This window comes from Panicum hallii, chromosome 5 (assembly GCF_002211085.1).
Source record: "Panicum hallii strain FIL2 chromosome 5, PHallii_v3.1, whole genome shotgun sequence".
Lineage (NCBI taxonomy): Eukaryota > Viridiplantae > Streptophyta > Magnoliopsida > Poales > Poaceae > Panicum > Panicum hallii.
Window position 1 is genome coordinate 665,191 of NC_038046.1, and position 20,906 is coordinate 686,096.

Consider the following 20,906-nt stretch of genomic DNA (forward strand, 5'->3'; position numbering starts at 1 on the left):
ATCCCATTCATGATCAACTGCACCAATCTCGTAGCACAGCTCACCAAAGCGAAGAACATGGGTGTGATATACAGGCTCCACTGCAGGGTGATTGATTTTTCTCTTGATCCATGAGGCAAGCGTGGCAGTTATCTGCATTGTGCGGGCACAAGAAGGATTAGCCACAAAGAGTACTTACTTATGATAACTTATTGAACAGGCATACAGACAACGAAATACATACATGCTTCATCATAAATAAAAACTGGAAATGTTTTGACATGATAAATGTCTTGGGCAGTGCCTATTTTGAGCAGTTTCTAAGAAGGCTACAGATCAAACAGGCAACTATATATGGTCCTTAAGTTTACAAGAAAATATAAAGTGAAAAGAGTATGGCGATTTACAGTACCTATATCCCCTGGTGAAGGTTCAACCGGGCAGCAGATGGAGACATCCTCTTCCCTAAAGTCCTTGCGTGGAGGACGAGGTGCTTCAGCAAAGAAAAACAAACGATGTCCTGATCCTACACCAGAACTAGAACTATGATCCTCCTTTGGCTGCGCAATGAAATTGATGTGGAAATATTCATTGTAGTCCTCATCATCCAAAAGGCTTTCACCATATATGGTATGAAGCTCATAGTGTATCCCAGTTTGGTGGTTGAACTTGCAAAGTGCAGCATATGCTATTCCAAGCAAGCACTTGCACCATTTGTATCAAAGTGCAGACTCAAGCAGAACCATGATTGGAATAATGTTCATAGTTTCAAGACTGCCAGCAGATTCGCTTAGTTACACAAGACAATCCAAACTTCCTGTGGCTTGATTTCATACAAATGGAATCCCCTATGCAAACTCACATCTTACTGTCAGCCTCACTGATCCTACATCTGAATATGACCCCCGTGACTCCCAAAGCCCTAACCATCAGGATAACCTATGCCACCGCAGCCAATTTGATTGTCCAAGTAATTTGCGACAGCTTTGTCCCTGTCAGCATCAGAAAAGATGTAGTCCACTTCCAGGGGCTTTGGAAAATTACTGCTAGAGTCAACTTCATCCTCTTCAAAGTCCCGGCAACCACAATATTCATCATATGTAGGGTGTACAATCTTCTTTTTGTTCTTCTCACAAGCAAAGCAGCAACCTATGTTTTACCAAAAGCAAAATTTTCAAGGTCAGTTACAAGTTTTCAGACATGGGCTAAAGCAGGAGGATGCAGCAAAGCATCCTTCAATCTCAGTGCACACGGTGAGGACAAAGCATATCATCGATATGTGCAAGTGATCAAACAAGACAAATCAATTTGGAATTCAATATGTGCATGGTGAAGCAAGGTTAGGTAGTTTTCTCTGTAGCAATACACATGATTTATAGTAGTGCTGTGGAACTGAGGAAGTGAATCCAGAATTCAAACGGGGTAAAAGAAGCATATTCACCTATGGTGGGGATATAAACTCTAATAAAACAAATCATACGGCTCAACCTAAAATGGAATCAAAGCAATCCAAACCTCAGTAAACACCTAATTATGATGAGGATTTCAGGTAGGGGACCAATAAAAAAAAGGGAAATGCATTATGTGAGCTTGCAATTTGGTGTCATCAAAATGAGGTACAGGATGGTATGGGATTCTAGGGAATTACTTGTCACCGGAAAATGACAGGACGTGAAGTTGGTGGAACTATGGAAGACATCAATATGTTGACTGGTAGGTAGGTGGATACTCAGACTACAGAACTTTCAGGTGCCCAGCAGAACATCTGAAATTTTGAAGTAGCTGGTTCATAGTAACAAACTAACAATGTGATATAGAAGCAGAAGCCCATTGAGCTTATGTACATATGGACAACTATGATAACTGGTAAGTGGATACACAGATCAGAAAGTTTTTGGGTGCTCAGCAAAGTAAAAGGACAGCATCCGAGTTTCCAGACATCATTTTTTTGTACAGGAAGCAACCAATTTAAGAAGCAGAGGAATTCATAGCAATTGCAGCAAAGAATGCCACAGAATTGATGGATGGATGTCCCTCTATTCACCTAAACTTGTTGGCCGGAATTATATGATGGTGGTGCTGATACAGTAACAGTAAGGCCAATCCTAATGGCAAGTTTTATTTTGATATTTCCAATAATGCCATGTCAACAAATAACAATTGATTTATGGTTGAAACACCCCCCTACTATGCATAGTTTCAATTTTGGTGTTACGCATGTGCTCATTGCATTTACTTATAAGACACATTGTTACATGGAAATAGTGTAGAAGAGGTTTCATCTAGATCAAACTCCTACCATCTCTCCCTTCTTTAACATTTTGCAATGTCATCCAAATTGCTGATGTATCACCCTATTAATGAAAATGAAACTCCTATTGGAAGTAACCTTAATTAAACTTGAGATGGCATGTTGCATACTTGTAAGGTGATTTCGTTCGCTTGCTGTACAAAAAGTACCATAAAAGACAGAGTGAGGAGAGAGGGTTACATACCAATATCAGTGAGCGGATAAACTAGCACGCACAGGTGGACATCAATCTCATCGTGAGCAAGAACAATTGCCTCAGTGAATAAGAGCACAGGGGGCGCCTACTGCAGAACCAGAGTCCTTGCGATTTGCCAGGAAATTGATGTGGTAATAACAATTATCCAGTCCTTGGTCGTTTAATAGACTTACGCCACATACAGAATGAAGAATGAGCTGCTCGCCTGTTTGTAATGCATAGTGTTGCGATGCCATGTTCACAACATCAAGCACTTGCTTTCCTGTGTCCTTGAACTGTTGCTTCTGAGATGTGATCCAATCAATGACATGTGGTCTTAGCGTAAGTGATGGCTGAGGAGGTTCATATGGCAACCCCGGCAGTAGCACAGTGGGGAGGTGGTTGACGTCCCCAGCTACGGTAGATGAGCAGGAACGAGGGTATGTTGTGTTGCGCACTGACAATGGGCAACACTGATGATGCAAAGTGAGCAAAGGTTGTGGGATTGGGGTGCTGCGCTGCCTCGGCTGCCAGGGGAAAGGCGACAAGGTTCCTGTGGCAGAACCAACCTGAATTATATTGGCTCAAGTACGCGAGTCCACTCCCGAGGACTCCAACGTACTTCAAACGGTATAATCCCTTGGCCTGTCGGGTAACGTCCCGATAAACCACCGATACAGGATCAAATAAGGTTACCTCACACGAAAGTGAGTCCAGAGATACAGCCACCATCATATTTTACACCACAGGAAATTACAATACAAGAGTTTCCCAAAAGTAGTAAGAAGTTCCAAACTTAGAGAAATTACTACAAATTATTAAAGTTATGGTTTTTGGCAGCGGAAAAACATACGCGATGATTACAGCACGTCGTCAAGACGGATGTCATGCTAAGCCCAAGCACGACATCACTCGGTATCATCAATGTTGGTCGGGGACGGATCCCATTCCACGGACCAACCTTCTGGAAAAGCACAGGGCCAAGGCAAGGGAAGAGTAGGGTCTTCAAAGATATTACCTGAAAAATATAAAGCTAGCAAGGCTGAGTATGCTAATACTCAGCAAGGTTTACCCGGGATTGGGTATACTTTAGCCCATAACTAGACTCATGAAGGCATTTCAAGGGTTCTGGGTTTATTTTCAGCTGAAAAGCAACAAAGAGTATGAACTATTTTCAAATTTTAGCTTTCACATTCTAGTTGATTATCCATTCTAGGTTAGCACCTACACTAAGCAAGCAAGGTAGAGATTATCATCCATCAAGATTATTCCATCATTAGTTGCACTTCTTACTCTATGTGGTAAAAGGGATAAGTAGTCTCATTCATCGTGAGAGGCGGACGATTCCTGAATCGAAATTCAACCTTACAAGGTAAACCTAACACACACGCCTGGAACATCCAAAGATCGTTCCGAAGCAACCGTTTGCCTTTCATTCCGGATCGTGGACAGGGCCACCACAAGCGACTGAAGAACCATACGCACACCCAATGTGTGTAGGACGTACGTCTGTAGCGCGACTACAAAACCCGTACTCCTGGTTGCCCTTGCAACACGTATTCCCACACGTCGAATCAAGTAACCAAAAGAACCAAATACATGTGGTGGTCAGTATGTCCACTTGTCGGGCCGATTGTTTACTAGGCTTACCGCTTACCATATTTCGTGGTATGTGGTTAGTACTTTCAAACGCTTAGCCACCACTACCACATGGTTCGGCCTTAACCACTTTTAACAAAACAGACAGGGTAAACCTTCAGGTCATGATACAACACACGACCCTGTCCATCATCCTTATAGTGGTTGCAGAACTGTAAACAAGCAACTCCTATATCGCGCGAGTGACAGAAAATCACTCGACTTTTACCGGTCCTATTTAGCAGAGCATCTAGCCGATATGGACTCAGTTTCAAAACATTGGTTCCTAGTATCAATGCATCTAGGGTTCCATTTCAACTCCTAGACTTAATGCAGGATATAATATATAAGTATAAGATTGCATAATGTAGTAATTTAATTACTGGGTTATGCACCGTGGCTTGCCTTTACTGGTGGGGCTGAAGTTAGAAAGGTCAATATCTTCCGAACTTTGGTTTGGGGCTTTGGATAATCCCTTGGTCACGTTCATTTGGTCTTCAGAAACATCTTCTGCAGACTTGTGGAAGATCTTGTAGGTACCGTTTGCAGAAGTAGTCGTATCTACATGCAATGCAACATTACATTCAAAGTGTATATATAAAACTATCTTACTTCACAATAAAGTTACAATCTAGCACTCATCTAACATACTACTCACACAACAACCAGAAAGATCTGAATTAAACTCAGATAGAGCTTTAAGAGGACATCTAATTAGGATCGGCTACTTGTTGAAGATTACAACAGAGCCGATTGGAACAACAGGGGTTTAGCCGATTGATGAGTGTATCGGGTTCCTAGATGATCGATGAAAGCATCGCTTACTTCAGCAGAGGGGTGATTCCTAAAGCAGTTGTGTCTTAACTGAGATGTGCTTAAGTGTTATTCTAGGTAACTAGGTGTGGTTGTATTGACTCGATTACGTCAGCACAACTATTGAGTGACGTACAGCCGATTGGAGTGTGGTTGAGGGTATGTGACCGATAGGTATATAGCCGATCTTTCAGTCGATAAATCGGCTGATAGAAGTGTGTGGATAAGGATGGAAAACTAAGGATTGATCGGCCATATTTGACCGATATGGAAAACAACTAGAATCGGCTTGAATCGGCCGATAGCAAGAACTCTAAGATCGTGTGTGCATCTCTGATACATCGACTATGTGCAGCCGATGTAGGACAGAACAAAAGAGTGGTATCAGCGGTAGCCGATATTAGAAAGATAACAACCGTATCAACTAACCAACCGATGGTAGAAACATATCAAAAGAAATGCATCGGTTGACAGTTGTTACAAAGAAATATCCTAGACTCAAGGGAAACGTATGTTTAGCGGCTGAACTGATAGCCGACACTGAAGCATAGCTACAGAGATGTATTAGCTAAGCAGCAAACATACATGAACTAACAAGGATTCTTATACGAAAAGGACCTTAAGGAGACGGTAATCACGACAAGGACAAAGTCTTGATGGCAGGGATACGAGCACTCGTGTGAAAGGATTAACTAAATGTCACACATCTCTACTTAAGACATACATCCTATGATTACTTTTCAGCTACGACACATGCATATCACATAAGGTACAAAGAAAGCACTCATTCCCTAATATTTAACCTAGATTACAAATCAAGACTCCCAAATCAAGAGCACAACATAAAACTTGTAAATGTTCACTGATTTGAAATAAAGAAAGTTTTGGAAATTTTACAGAGAACACCCTAGAACTTTCTAAATCAAAGCAATTAAGTTCTTGGTAAGGGAAAACAGAGAATAGGAAGATAACGACGATATTTCGGCAATGGGGTTGCCGGCATTAGTGAATCAGGGCAAACCTTGGGGTAACCTTGCTTGTAGAGGAGAACAGATTGAAAGTGAACTCCCGTGGCAAACAGGATCGGTGATAGGAAGTGTTCGACGGTGACGAGGTTCCGTGGATGACAAAGAAGCTCGCCAGGGAATTGTAGTGGGTGGAAGATGGCCGAAGGAGTAGTCTCCGTGGTGATTCGTGGTGATAGCTGTGGCAGAACCAACCTGAATTATACCGGCTCAAGTACGCGAGTCCACTCCCGAGGGCTCCAACGTGCTTCAAACGGTAAAATCCCTTGGCCTGTCGGGTAACGTCCCGATAAACCATCGATACACAGGATCAAATAAGGTTACCTCACACGAAGGTGAGTCCAGAGATACAATCACCATCGTATTTTACATCACAGAGAATTACATTACAAGAGTTTCCAAAAGTAGTACCAAATTTGTTTACCTTGCAAGGTTAAATTCGATTCAGAATCGTCCGCCTCTCACGATGATTGAGACTACTTAATCCCTTTATCACACAGAGTAAGAAGAGCAACTATATGATAAGCAATACTGATGGATGAGATAAAGAGCTCTACCTTGCTTGCTTAGTTATAAGTGCTTATCTAGAATGGATAATCACATAGAACTTGAAAGCTAAAAGTTGAAAATAAGGATTTACTCTTAGTTGCTTTTCAGCTGAAACTAAACCCAGAACTTTTACAAGCCTTCATAAGTCTAGTTATGGGCTAAAGTATACCCAATTCCGGGTAAGCCTTACTGAGTATTAGTATACTCAGCCTTGCTAGCTTTATGTTTTTCAGGTAAAGCCTTTGAAGACCCTACTCTTTCCTTGTCATGGCCCTGTGCTTTTCCAGAAGATTGGTCCGAGGAATGGGATCCGTCCCCGACCAATACTGATGATCTCGAGTGATGTCATGTCCGGGCTTAGCATGACATCCACCTTGACGACGTGTTGTAATTCTTCGCATATGTTTTCCGCTGCTTTTAACCCTAGCTTTACAGTTTGTAATCTTTTCTCTAAATTTGAAACTTCATACTTCTTTTTGGAAACTCTTGTAATGTAATTCTCTATGATGTACAACGTGATGGTGATTGTATCTCTGGACTCACCTTCGTGTGAGGTAATCTTATTTGATCCTGTGTATCGGTGGTTTATCGGGACGTTACCCGACAGGCCAAGAGATTATACCGTTTGAAGCACGTTGGAGCCCTCGGGAGTGGACTCACGTACTTGAGCCGGTATAATTCAGGTTGGTTCTGCCACAGCTGGTATCAGAGCTATAAGGTTACCCTGGAGATACATTTTACCTTAAAAATGCTTTCAGTATAAAAGTTTGACCAACAAAATGTTTGGCAAAGTCACGTTGGATTCGTTAAGGATTATGTATAGTACGTAAAGCCCTAGAGTGATGTTTAAGGGAAAATAGAGGTGGCTGTATTATATATATATAACCCTAACTACCAGCATTATTTTTCTGTCAAAACTTAAATTCCTGCACAACCCAACCTTATATTTTGTAACGACAGCTTCGATGGTGAGGTAAGAAGATAAGGATCCTCAGCCAACTGAGGGAGCTTGGCCTTCCCGTCGGTGATGCGAACCGAACGCTGTTTCTCAAGCAGTGGCCTACTTGAGATGCTGCCAATGTACCAATTTCGATTGACTACATTGGGAGTATATGGTTCGGCGCAGGGTATGGCGATCGCAGATCATACCCCCGCATTTTGCGGTACCCCCGTGAATACGTTATCTCAATAACGTATGTTAACGTTGTCTGTACGGCGGTAATTGTACAGATGCTGTTTCTATAGTGAACAGTAATGTTTGGGGACGCTTTCATGACATGCTGGCATGAAAGGTTCAACATATATATATATATTGTGATTTTCTGCAGGTATGCTAACCTCGTTGCGTAAGCTTGAACGTAAGAACGACTAGTATATATATAGGGAGAGACGTATTTATATGATGCCACCGTACTTAACCACGTAAGACCAAGATTACTTGGCAGTTATTTTTGTTTGTGAGGACGTGTAGAACGTGCATACATTATGATATCTTGGATTGACCTGATTGCTTTGTTTGATACGTTGATGTACTGAAATATGTTGCTTGTATTTGAATGCCTGTTTTGACTTTGTGTTGTAGGAGCCAATGTAATTTGCTAGGTTATCTTAGAGTTAAGGAAGTCTTTTGTGAATCAAGTGGATTGGGTTATGTTTGAACCCTATCGCCGATCTTAGCTTGACAGCCAAATCAAACCCTTGATCTTGCTTTTCCTTAAGGGTTGAATCTTGATAGTTGTCAGCAAACCCTTGGATCCATTATTTAGTGAATCATCTGTCCTCTCTCGATGTTGTACCATATCTTGTTGTCCATTCTGGTTACAACATCTGAAAGTTGCACCTTCGATTTTTGCTCAGATGATTTTGGATAAATTAAAAAGATGTATGACCATAATTACTTCTGGATACAAATCTTCCGGCAAAAGTCATGCATCATAGCATATGTCATCTTTGGTCAGTGCATGGTGTTGCATCATCATCGAAAACCCGTAGACTAACTAACGGATGTGCCTCTGATACAACTTCGGGTTATCTTCGGTTTCCTAAGTCTTCCTTGCTACTGTTGGCACTATAGGGTTGCTATTCCTCTTTTGTGGTGGTGTTTAATCACATGACCATGATGCCGTGTCGGAACCTAAGGCCTCATGTGCGCTGCAGCCACATGATTGAGCCATTAGGAGCGCACTGGTGACTAGGTCTATGTGACGTAACCCCACTGCAATCTCTTCTTATGCAACCTTACTAGCGTCCTAACTTTTGATCCTCGTTTAAGGATATAGGACTACCCAGGTGTTAGCTACGAGAGAACGGTTGTAGGGTGCGAGTCACGTGCATCATCAACTTATGAGGGTATGCATCATACTTCATGCATTTCATACATGCATACATTGCAAGTATCATCATCCTTGCATCATAGTGTATGCATCATTTGGTCAACATTATGGTAATTGCATTGTATCATATGCATCATTTCGATCGTGCATGGAATCCTCCATCCTCGTGATGCATCATCATTGCAATCATACATCTCAACAGTGCATCACATTCATGATTATATATCGAGCATTACACTCTGAACTGGAGCATTTTATCATTATCCCTTGATTGCATCAGTATAAATAGGCATGTTTTGCAATCAACATCATCTAAATAATTCAGATAATGACCTCTGAGCAAAAATGTTTCAAACATCGCTTTGTCAATCCCTTGTACTATCCTCACTTGCTATTCATGAGTTTTGTGACGAATGTCGCCGACATTTGTCGTCGTCATGTATTGATCTTAGCTCTAGGAAAACTAGATCACTTTTCTCTCCCTTCTCTCATCAAAATCATCCATATACAATCTATCCATGCTCTCGTTATACTCATCTCGTCATGCTCTCGTCATCAACCTCAATCTTCTCTGGTGTGATTGTTTTCTGCTACCTTTGATGGGTGATTTACTTCTCTTCCCTTAAGAGTCTTTCGTCCGAATCTCGGGATGAGATTCTTTTTAGGGGGGGAAGGCTGTGACAGTTCGTGTACTTGCAATGCTAGAAATATATTTTTTTAGTGTGAACTATGTGTTTGTTAGTATAAAGCTCATGTGTGTTTGTGTGAAGCTTTTGAAAATTTAAAGTGCAAGTAAAAAAAAGGGTATTTTATAATTACAGAAAAATCTAGGGTTGTTTTTGCAAAATGTATTTGGATTAGGGTAATTTCAGAATAAGTAAAAGGTGGTTTTGTAAACAAGTTTTTCTTATTTTATCCCTTGTAAAAATATATATTTATCCAAAAGTTTCATTTAAAATGTGCGTGTTGAATTGTGTAAAAATTTTGGGGTAAAATGGTAAAAACAAGGGTGTTTGTGTAATTTTATAAAAGTACAAGTCCTTTTATGCAAATGTTTGATTTACAAAAGTAACTTTCAAAATTACTCAGAACTAAAGTGTAAAAGTGCAAGTCATCATGACATGTCTATCCACTCATTATGACGAGTCTATCCCGTCATTACGATGTGTCATAAATTCTTGCATTTAGGTCATGAATATTTTAAAATTACACTCTTAGGACAAAATTAATTCAAATCCAACTTTTGCTCAAAATTTCATGTGCAAAGATGCGAGTTTTGAATTTTTGAACTTGAGCCCTAAAACAATGTTGTAGAGCTTGAAAAACTCTCCAACTTTCGTTTTGGTCATTTCTTCATTCGGGTTTTAAATCAACGGAAAAATTTGCTTTACAAACAAGTCCCTACAATTTTCTGTATTTACATAAAGGTCCTTGGGGAAACCCATTCCTCCTCCTTTTCTCTCTGTTCATCTCCTATTTGGCCTCCTCCTTCATTCACTGGCGACTGCATCTGTTCTTCTCTCTCTTTCGTTTATCCCCTCCACACGTCTCTGCTGGGCGGCTGCAGATCGGGCCGCAGCAGGAGCTGCGCGACGCCCAGCGGCTCCAGGCAAGCAGGCTCCAGGCGACGGCGGAGCGCTGGCAGGGCTCGGGCGCTGAGCGGCCCGAGCGGGCGGGCGCGGCCCGTGCGGCAGTGCGCGGCGAGGCAGGCGGGGGCGAGCGCGGCCCAGGAGGAGGAAGCGCGTGGCGCGGCCGGGCGGCGCAGCTCCAGGCGGGCTCGGGCGAGCGGCTGGTGGCGGCTGGGCGATGCGGGGCCGGCCCAGGCGAGCGCGCGGAGGCGAGCGGCAGGCGGCGCGCGCGCTGGGCGCGGGAGCCGGAGGCACGCGGCTGGAGGCGGGCCCAGGCGACGCACGCTGGGCGTTGGGGCGAGCGGTGGCCGCAGCGGCAGGACGCGGCCAGGCGCGGGCGGCAGCGGCGGAGCCAGGGCAGCGCGCGGCGCATGGGGGCCCAGCAGCGGCAGGCGGCCGCGGTTTGGGACGAGCGGTGCGCGAGCGCGCGCGGCAGGCGGATGCGGAGAGCGCAGAGCGGGGAGGTGCGGTGCAGGCAGGGCCAGCCCGAGCGGACGCGCGGTCCAGGCGCGCGGGCGACGGCAGCAGCGGCGCGTACAGCGGGCGGCTCGGCGCGTTGACGCGTGGGAGCAGGTGATGCGCGGCAGCGGGAGTGCGGAGGCGCTGGCTCAGCGCGGTTGTTCGGGCGACGCGCGCGTGGCGCGGACGGCGGGAGCACGCGCGCGGGCGTCGCGGGAGGCGAGCGGCAGCACAGGCGCGCGGGCAGCAGCGGGCAGATGCTGGAGCGGAGGCTCGGAGCGAAGGCCAGGCGCGCGAGTTGAGCGGAGGCTGGGCAGAGCGCGCGGACGAGCGTGCGGAGCGCGCGGCGCGGCCACGGCTCGGCACGGGGCGGCTCGGTTTGGGTGCGTATAGGCGGGACGCAGGAGCGGATCCGGCGGTGCGGGCCACGGTGTGCGAGTAGGCGCGGCCAAGGGCGCGCGGCTCGACTGATGGCGAGCGAAGCTGGAGTGGGTGCAGCTGGTGACGCGGTCGCGCGGATGGAGCGTGCAGGTGGAGTCTTGGCGTGGCAGTTTGGCGTAGACCAGTACGAGGACAGTAAGGCCCCATGTGTGGAGTATCTGGTGGTGGAGTGGCGCGAGCGTGCGCGCGGTGGCGCGCGGGAGTTGGCGGTGTGGGCAAGTGTTGGGCGGCCGAAGCAGAGCGGGCCCCTGGGCACGAGCAGGCGATGCTGGAGTGCGACGTGCCGAGCGACGGCACGCGCAGGAGGAGTTGCGATGGAAGGTTTCTGCGCAAGATGCGGGAACACGGTGACATCGGCCCCAACTACGTTATGGAGATCTCTGGTGACGCAAGAGTGGCGGTATCGAGGATGCGAGCTCGCTCGCTCGTAAGATGCGCGAGGGGCGGCGAGCCAGAAGAAAAGATGGCGAAGCAAAGGCGACGGTTATAGCGTGGCGAATTCGGAAGGAGTAGCCGTACAGCAGCCAGGTGATCAGGGCAGAAGTAACGCGGCGCGGGTTCGACGCGCAGCGTATGACCGGCGGCGGTGGTAGACCGGTCCTGAGGGCGTCACAGCGGATGGAGAGGACAGCGGAGTTACAGAATCCGGAGGTCTGAGCGGGATTGAATCGGAGCGTTCGCGAGTGCGAGCGGAAGTATTATGTTAGTGGCCGGCTCGGCTCAATTCAGCAGGCGCGTGTGTGTACAAGACAACAGGCCATCTTCCACCCACGACAACCCTCCCCGACAAACTTCTTCGTCATCCTCAGGATCTCGTCATCGTCGAGCTCATCTTATCGTCGCCAATCCTTTTCACCGCGGGAATTCACTTTCCGCGTGTTCTCCTTCATAACCAAGACTACCCCAAGGTTTGCCCTGATTCACTGAATCTTCCTAATGCCGGCGACTATTTTGCCGGAATATCGTTGTTATCTTCCTGTTATCTGTTTTCCCGGACCAGGGACTTGATTGTTTCGTTTTAGAAAGTTCTAGGGTGTTCTTTGTAAAATTTCTAAAGCTTTCTGTATTTCAAATTGATGAACTTCTACATTTCATAGATTTTCATAGGAAGTTCATAAAAATGTAAAATCAGTTTCGTTTGAAACCCTAAGTCAAAACCTATAAGTTTTATGTTGTGATCTTGAGTGAAAGTCTTTGATGTGTGGTCTAGGTCAAGTGTTAGAGAATGAATGTTTTGTTATGCTTTGTATTGTATGCTTGTGTTATACCTGAACAGTAACTCATAGGATGTATATCTTCAGAAGGGATGTGCGATGTCTAGTAAATCTTTTCACACGAGTGCTCATGTCACTGCCATCAAGACGTTATCCTCGTCTTGATTGCAGTTTCCTTAAGGTTCTTTTCGTATAAGGATTCCTGTTAGTCCATGTGTATCTGCTGTTTAGCCAAAACATCTCTACGGCTATGCTTCAGCGTCGACTATCAGCTTAGCCGCTAAGCATCCGTTTCCTTGAGTCTAGGATGTTTCTGTATAACAGCTGTCAGTCGATACTTCTATCATCGACCGATTAGCTAATATAGTTGTTATCTTTCTAGTATCGGCTATTGCTGATATAATTCTTTTGTTCTGTTCTGTATCGACTGCACAGAGTCGATGTATCGGAGAAACACACACGATCTTAGGGTTTTTGCCATCGGCCGACCCAAGCCGATTTTGGTTGCTTTTCCATATCGGTCAAACACAGCCGATCGATCCTTAGTTTCCGCTTCCATATCTACATACTCCTATCAGTCGATTTATCGACTGAAAGATCGGCTATCTATATCTATTGCTCATGTATCCTCAACCACACTCCAATCGGCTGTACGTCACTCAACTATTGCACTGACGTAATCGAGTCGATATAACCACACTTAGTTACCTAGGATAACACTTAAACACATCTCGATTAAGATATAGCTGCTTTAGGAATCACCCCTCTGCTGAGGTAATCAATGCTTTCATCCATCGTCTAGAAACCCGATGCATTCCTCAATCGGCTAATTCCTCGTTATTTTCAATCGACTCTGTTGTAACCCTCAACAAGTAGCCGATTCTAATTAGTTATCCCTCTAAAGCTCTATCTAAGTTTAGTTTTAGATCTTTTTGGGGGTAATGTGAATTGTGTGTTATATGAGTGTTGGATTGTAACTATATTGAGAAGTAAGGTAGTTTTATGTGCACACTTTGAATGTAATGTCGCATTGCATGTAGATACGACTACTTCGGCAACGGTATCTACGAGATTCCCCGGAGTCTACGGAGGATGTTCCTGAAGATCAAGTAAATGTCGCCAATGGAATATCGGAAGCCCCGAACCAAAGTTCGGAAGATCTTAACTTTACTGACTTCAGCCCCACCAGTAAAGGCAAGCCCCGGATATAACCTACTATTTTATTACACTGCAATCTATATCTATTTACGTATTCTATGCATTAAGTTCTTAGGAATTGCTTGAAACCCTAGTTGCATTCTCCTAGGAACCGATGTATTGAATACTAGTATTTGAGTCCGGCTAGCTGCTATGCTAATAGGGCCGGTAGAAGTCGGGTGATTTCCTGTCACTCGCGCGATATAGGAATTGTAATGTTTACATTTCTGTTATCACTATAAGGATGACGGACGGGAGTTTTGTGCGGTATCATGGTTGAGGTGATACCCCGTCTGTGTTGTTAAACTTGATAAGGTCGCAGCGTGTGGTGATCGGGGTTAAGCGTTTGAAAGTACTAACCACATGCCGCGAAATATGGTAAGCGGTAAGCCTAGTAGCCAATCGGCCCGAGTAATGGACATACCTCCCACCACTCGTCTTGCTTCTTCTGGTTACTTTGTTCGACGTGTAGGCGTACGTGTTGCTGGGCAACCAGGAGTACGGGTTTTGTAGTCGCGCTACAGACGTACGTCCTGCACTTTGGAAGTGCGTATGACCTGCAGTCGCTTGTGGTGGATCTGATCCATGAGTCGGAATGAAAGGTAAACGGTTGCTTTGGAACAACCCTGTGGTGTTCCAAGCGTGTGTGTTAGGTTTACCTTGCAAGGTTAAATTCGATTCAGAATCGTCCGCCTCTCACGATGGTTGAGACTGCTTAAACCCTTTGTCACATTGAGTAACAAGAGCAATTATTTTGATATTATCTAAAATGATGAATGATTAAAGATTATACCATGCTTGTATAGATTTAGATGCTCACCTAGAATGGATATTCAACTAGAATCTTTAAAGCTAAAAGTTGAAAATAAGGATCTACTCTTAGTTGCTTTTCAGCTGAAACTAAACCCAGAACCATTATAAGCCTTCATAAGTCTAGTTATGGGCTAAAGTATACCCAATCCCGGGTAAGCCTTGCTGAGTATTAGTATACTCAGCCTTGCTAGTTTTATGTTTTTCAGGTAAAGCCTTTGAAGACCCTACTCTTTCCCTGTCATGGCCTTGTGCTCTTCCAGAAGGTTGGTCCGTGGAATGGGATCCGTCCTCGGCCAGCACTGGTGATATCGAGTGATGTCGTGCTCGGGTTTAGCATGATATCCGTCTTGACAACATGCTGTAGATCATCGCGTATGTTTTCCGCTGCCAAAAGCCAAAACTTCAACAGTTTATATTATTTTCTCTAAGTTTGAAATTTGGTACTACTTTTGGAAACTCTTGTAATGTAATTCTCTGTGACGTAAAATACGATGGTGATTGTATCTCTGGACTCACCTTCGTGTGAGGTAAACTTATTTGATCCTGTGTATCGGTGGTTTATCGGGACGTTACCCGACAGGCCAAGGGATTATACCGTTTGAAGCACGTTGGAGCCCTCTGGAGTGGACTCGCGTACTTGAGCCGGTATAATTCAGGTTGGTTCTGCCACAATAGCGGTTGAGCGATCCACGAGGGGTAAGAACAGTTGGATGTCATGGACCATGGGACGAGACGATAGAGCCGGATTGGTTTGCTAAGCCGACTTCTCCGCGAACCTCAGGGTTTTCCTGCTCACGGGTTGAACTTCTTCTGCTCACGCACGTGTGACACTGAAACACGGCCGGCACACCCGCGTAGCCTCCTACAGGACCGCCGGGCTGGGTTGCATTTCCGGTGCGCTACTTCTGCTCTGCTCCCGCATCAACGGCCTGCGGAAACGAACTGAGCCGACCATCAGTCCTGCGTCGTGCGTCGGACTCGCGTCGCGTTGCTCCTGCCTTGACCTCCGCATGGGTGAAGGGAGTTCGTCGTGCCTGGCTGCACCGTATCTTCTCCGAGCTCGATACGCCATAACCACTTCTCCGCCATCGTGAGGACCGTGGTCTACTTGTATTAGGGTTGCACTTTCCGTTGCCTTCTCCTCGACGGCCTCCGGCGTTCACCACGCGCGACTCTACTGCCCCTGGGCGGGTCCGCCCCGAATCGTCGCGCTGCAGCACCTCCCGCACTGCGTGCGACCTTCCTGTACACCAATTCGGTCGCGGCCTGAGCGTGTCCAGCGGAGGCACCGCTATGCTGTCGTCTTGCACGCCATTGCCCTGCACGTTGTCGCCCTGCACAGCCCTTCCTACTGCCGGACTCGCGCTCGCCTCGGCCTTGCCGCGTCGCAGGTCCCTCCGCGGCCGTCCTTGCTAAGGTACTGTCGTGCGCGGCCTCGTTGCCCTCCGTGCGGGTCTGTCCCGAGCCGCCACGCCTGAAGCGTCCCCCTATCAGGGAAGACTTAAAAGTGATGCTTTATCAGTCCCAGGAGGCTGATAACACTTTTATTACATTAGATGGTACATCACTGTACAACTCTACGCGGTAATGGGCAGTGAAGCGCCACTATCGCGAGGATTACGACTAAAACCCACACTACTACACTAGTTACGAAAAGAGGGTCATCAGAGTCTTGTGCCATGCGGAACTCCAGCGGTGGTCCTAACCACAGGCAAGACTGGGTGCAGGACGAAACCCTACTCGACATCTTTGGGGAGGTAGTCTGGATCTTTTGCAGTAAAAAGTAAGAATGGGGTGAGTACAAACGTACTCAGCAAGTCCAATCACACCCACGGAGAGGGTATAACAGAAATCAATGCACAGGACAATCCAAGGATAAAGTTATGGTTCATTTGCGGAAAACTCGGTTGTATGCAAAGGTTCGTTTAAAAACATTTTCAAAACAAGTTTTCTAGTACCAAGGAGCACATGATGTTGATCCACACAGGATCTAAGTTTTAAGCTGCTACCGGACTCCCCGTCCGCCGTAGCACACGGCACAACTGCCGGACACTTTCCAAACAACACACACCAGTCCAACCATTCCCAGAGAGAAACACTAGTTATGTGACCACACCATAACTTGCCCAATACCGTGGGCACGGCTATTCGAATAGATTGTAACTCTGCAGAGGTGTGCAACTTTACCCACAGGTGGGTACCACAGCACGATCACCTTGGTGTCATTGCAGATCCTAACAAAGCCATTACCCACCTTAGCTAGACCTGACTAGCCACCATGGGATCCATCAAGGGGTCATTCGACCTATCTTCGAGGTTTAACCGGGGCATAAGTCACACAGAGCTTATCCCTTCTCCTTGATCACCCGTTGCTCTCAGCTCTCCTGATGGCTATCAGACTAACTAGTGGGATTTATGCTAAGCCGTTGCCCATACAACGGTCAAGTGGTTTGCACGACAGGAAGCTAGGTGAGATGACACATCAACTCGGTCCTTAGGGGTGACAAGATGGATATCTCCCGTCCTTGCTCAACCACACAGGTATGAGCACACCAACGGCAATTCACACAGAAATGCCATCCATCCTGTCTAACTCGCTTTTCAAAACCACATTTTACCTCTTCCCACACACACACACGTTTTTATTTATAAAATAGGTGGTCAAGGAATAGTCATCACAAAATAAGGGTTGGTTATCACAAAACAAGGGTGGCTATCCTACCATGTTTTCTCAAGCAAAACCATTCTTTTTTATAAAACAGGCCAACGGGTTGCGTTCATAAACACTAGGACAGAAACATGCATCAAAGGGCGGGATTGAACTTGCCATCATCAAATCCTTGCGGGAGGTCCTGATCGAAGCACTGTCCCTCGGGTTCGGGGTCGCAGAACTGGTCCTCGTTCGCTCGATCACAGTCGGGGCCTTCCTCGTTCACTCCGTGTCCTACGACGCAAACAAACAGGCACCCAATCAATCGAACGAACTAAAAGCTTTTATCGTTGAGTTCGAGTCGGAAACAGATTAGTTATGGAGATAGGGACGATATTTTTGGGTGGTTTCCTAATGGCATGGTCGAAACTATAGTAAAAAGGGCGTGGTAAAGTCTCGGGTCGATCGGAGATCGTTTGGTACATAAAATGATAAGTTAACGGGGTGTTAGGGTCTAAACAAGGGCCTAGGGACTTGTTTGTAATTACTGAAAAGGACTCGTTTGGAATTTCGGGGAAGGTTTGGGTTATCCTGGGGAAAGATAAGGGTTTATTTATAAATGTGTTTATATGGGTGAGGGTTTATTTGCAATTAGGAATGTTGAAGGGGTTTCTTTGGGAAAAGGCTAAAGAGAGGTGGGTGTTCCTTAAAGGATAGGGGAAAGGACAGGGGGCTTTGGGCAAATCTGCCCTCCTTCTTCCTCCTCTCGTTGATAGGAAACAGAGGAGGGGGGGGGGGGGGGCTCCTGCGCCGGCCGATTCCGGCGGCCTAGGGCGCGGCGTGTGGCAGAACCAACCTGAATTATACCGGCTCAAGTACGCGAGTCCACTCCCGAGGGCTCCAACGTACTTCAAACGGTATAATTCCTTGGCCTGTCGGGTAACATCCCGATAAACCACCGAAACACAGGATCAAATAAGGTTACCTCACACGAAGGTGAGTCCAGAGATACAGTCACCATCATATTTTACATCACAGGGAAATTACAATACAAGAGTTTCTTAAAGCAGTACGAAGTTTCAAACTTAGGGAAAATATTACAAACTATTAAGGTTATGATTTTTTGGCAGCGGAGAACATACGCGATGATTTACAATACATCGTCAAGACGGATGTCATGCTAAGCCCAGGCACGACATCGCTCGGTATCATCAGTGTTGGCCGGGGACGGATCCCATTCCACGGACCAACCATCTGGAAGAGCACAGGGCCAAGGCAGGGAAAGAGTAGGGTCTTCAAAGGCATCACCTGAAAAACATATAACTAGCAAGGCTGAGTATACTAATACTTAGCAAGGCTTACCCGGGTTTGGGTATACTTTAGCCCGTAACTAGACTCATGAAGGCATTTCAAGGGTTCTGGGTTTATTTTCAGCTGAAAAGCAACAAAGAGTATGAACTACTTTAAAATTTTAGCTTTCACATTCTAGTTGATTATCCATTCTAGGTTAGCACCTACACTAAGCAAGTAAGGTAGAGATTATCTTCCATCAAGATTGTTCCATCATTAGTTACACTTCTTACTCTATGTGGTAAAAGGGATAAGCAGTCTCATTCATCGTGAGAGGCGGACGATTCCTGAATCGAGATTCAACCTTGCAAGGTAAACCTAACACACACGCTTGGAATACCAACAGGGCGTTCCGAAGCAACCGTTTCCCTCATATTCCGGGTTATGGATCAGGGCCACCACAAGCGACTGCAGGACCGTACGCGCACCAATTGTGCAGGACATATGTCTGTAGAGCGGCTACAAAACCCGTATTCCTATCTGCCATGCAGAACGTACTCCCACACTTCGGTGCGTGTAAACATAAAATAAAAGTCGAGTGGTGGAGACAAGTCCATTTGCCGGGCCATTCGGGTACTAGGCTTACCGCTTATCATATTTCGCGGCATGTGGCTAGTACTTTCAAACGCTTAGCCACCACTACCACATGGTTCGGCCTTAACCACTTTTAACAAAACAGACAGGGTAAACCTTCAGGTCATGATACAACACATGACCCTGTCCATTATCCTTATAGTGGTTGCAGAATTGTAAACAAGCAACTCCTATATCGCGCGAGTGACAGGAAATCACCCGACTTTTACCGGTCCTATTTAGCAGAGCATCTAAGCGATAAGGACTCGGATACAATACATTGGATTCCTAAGATCTTATGCAACTAGGATTTCATTTCAACTCCTAGACGTAATGCAAGATATATAATAGAATAATGGAATTGTAATAGAATTAAATATTGTGGTATGCACCGGGGCTTGCCTTTACTGGTGGGACTGGAGTCAGGGATGTTAGTATTGTTATCTTCCGAACTTTGGTTCGGGACTTTAGATAATCCCTTGATGATGTTGACTTGGTCTTCAGAAACATCCTCTGCAGACTCCGGGGAGATCTTGTAGGTACCGTTTGCAGAAGTAGTCATATCTACATGCAATGCAACATTACATTCAAAGTGTGCAGATAAAACTATCTTACTTCACAATAAAGTTGCAATCCAACACTCATTTAACATACTACTCATCTAACAACCAAAAAGATCTAAAACTAAACTTAGACAGAGCTTTAGGGGAACAACTAATTAGAATCGGCTGCTTGTTGAAGATTACAACAGAGCCGATTGGAAACAACAGAGGTTTATTCGATTGAAAGGTGCATCGGGTTCCTAGATGATCGAGGAAAGCATCGATTACTTTAACAGAGGGATGATTCCTAGAGCAGTTGTGTCTTAACTGAGATGTGCTTAAGTGCTATCCTAGGTAACTAGGTGTGGTTGTATTGATTCGATTACGTCAGCACAACTATTGAGTGACGTACAGCCGATTGGAGTGTGGTTGAGGGTATGTGATCGATAGATATATAGTCGATCTCTCAGTCGATAATTCGGCTGATAGAAGTGTGTGGATAAGGATGAGAAAACTAAGGATTGATCGGCCATATTTGACCGATATGGAAAACAACCAAAATCGGCTTAGATCAGCCGATAGCAAGAATCCTAAGATCGTGTGTGCATTTCTGATGCATCGACTATGTGCTGCCGATGTAGGACAGAACAAAAGAATTGTATCGGCAGTAGCCGATATCAGAAAGATAACAACCGTATCAGCTAACCAGACGAGGGTAGAAGCATATCAAAAGAAATGTATCGGCTGACAGTTGTTACACAGAAACATCATAGACTCAAAGGAAACGGATGCTTAGCGACGGGGCTGATAGCCGACGCTGAAGCATAGCTGCAAAAATGTATTAGCTAAGTAGCAGATGCACATGAACTGACAAGAATTTCTATATGAAAAGGACCTAAGGAGACTGCAATCAAAACAAGGATAACGTCTTGATAGTAGGGATATGAGCACTTGTGTGAAAAGATTAACTAGATATCACACACCTCTACTTAAGACATACACTCTACGATTCACCTTTCAGCTATAACACATGCATATCACATAAGGTACAAATAAAGCACTCATTTCCTAATATTTAACCTAGATCACAAATCAAAGACCTTTAACTCAAGATCACAACATAAAACTTGTAGATTTTGATCTAAGGACTCAAACAGAACTGATTTTGTATTTTTATGAATTTCTTACGAATTCTTATGAAATGTAAAAGTTCACT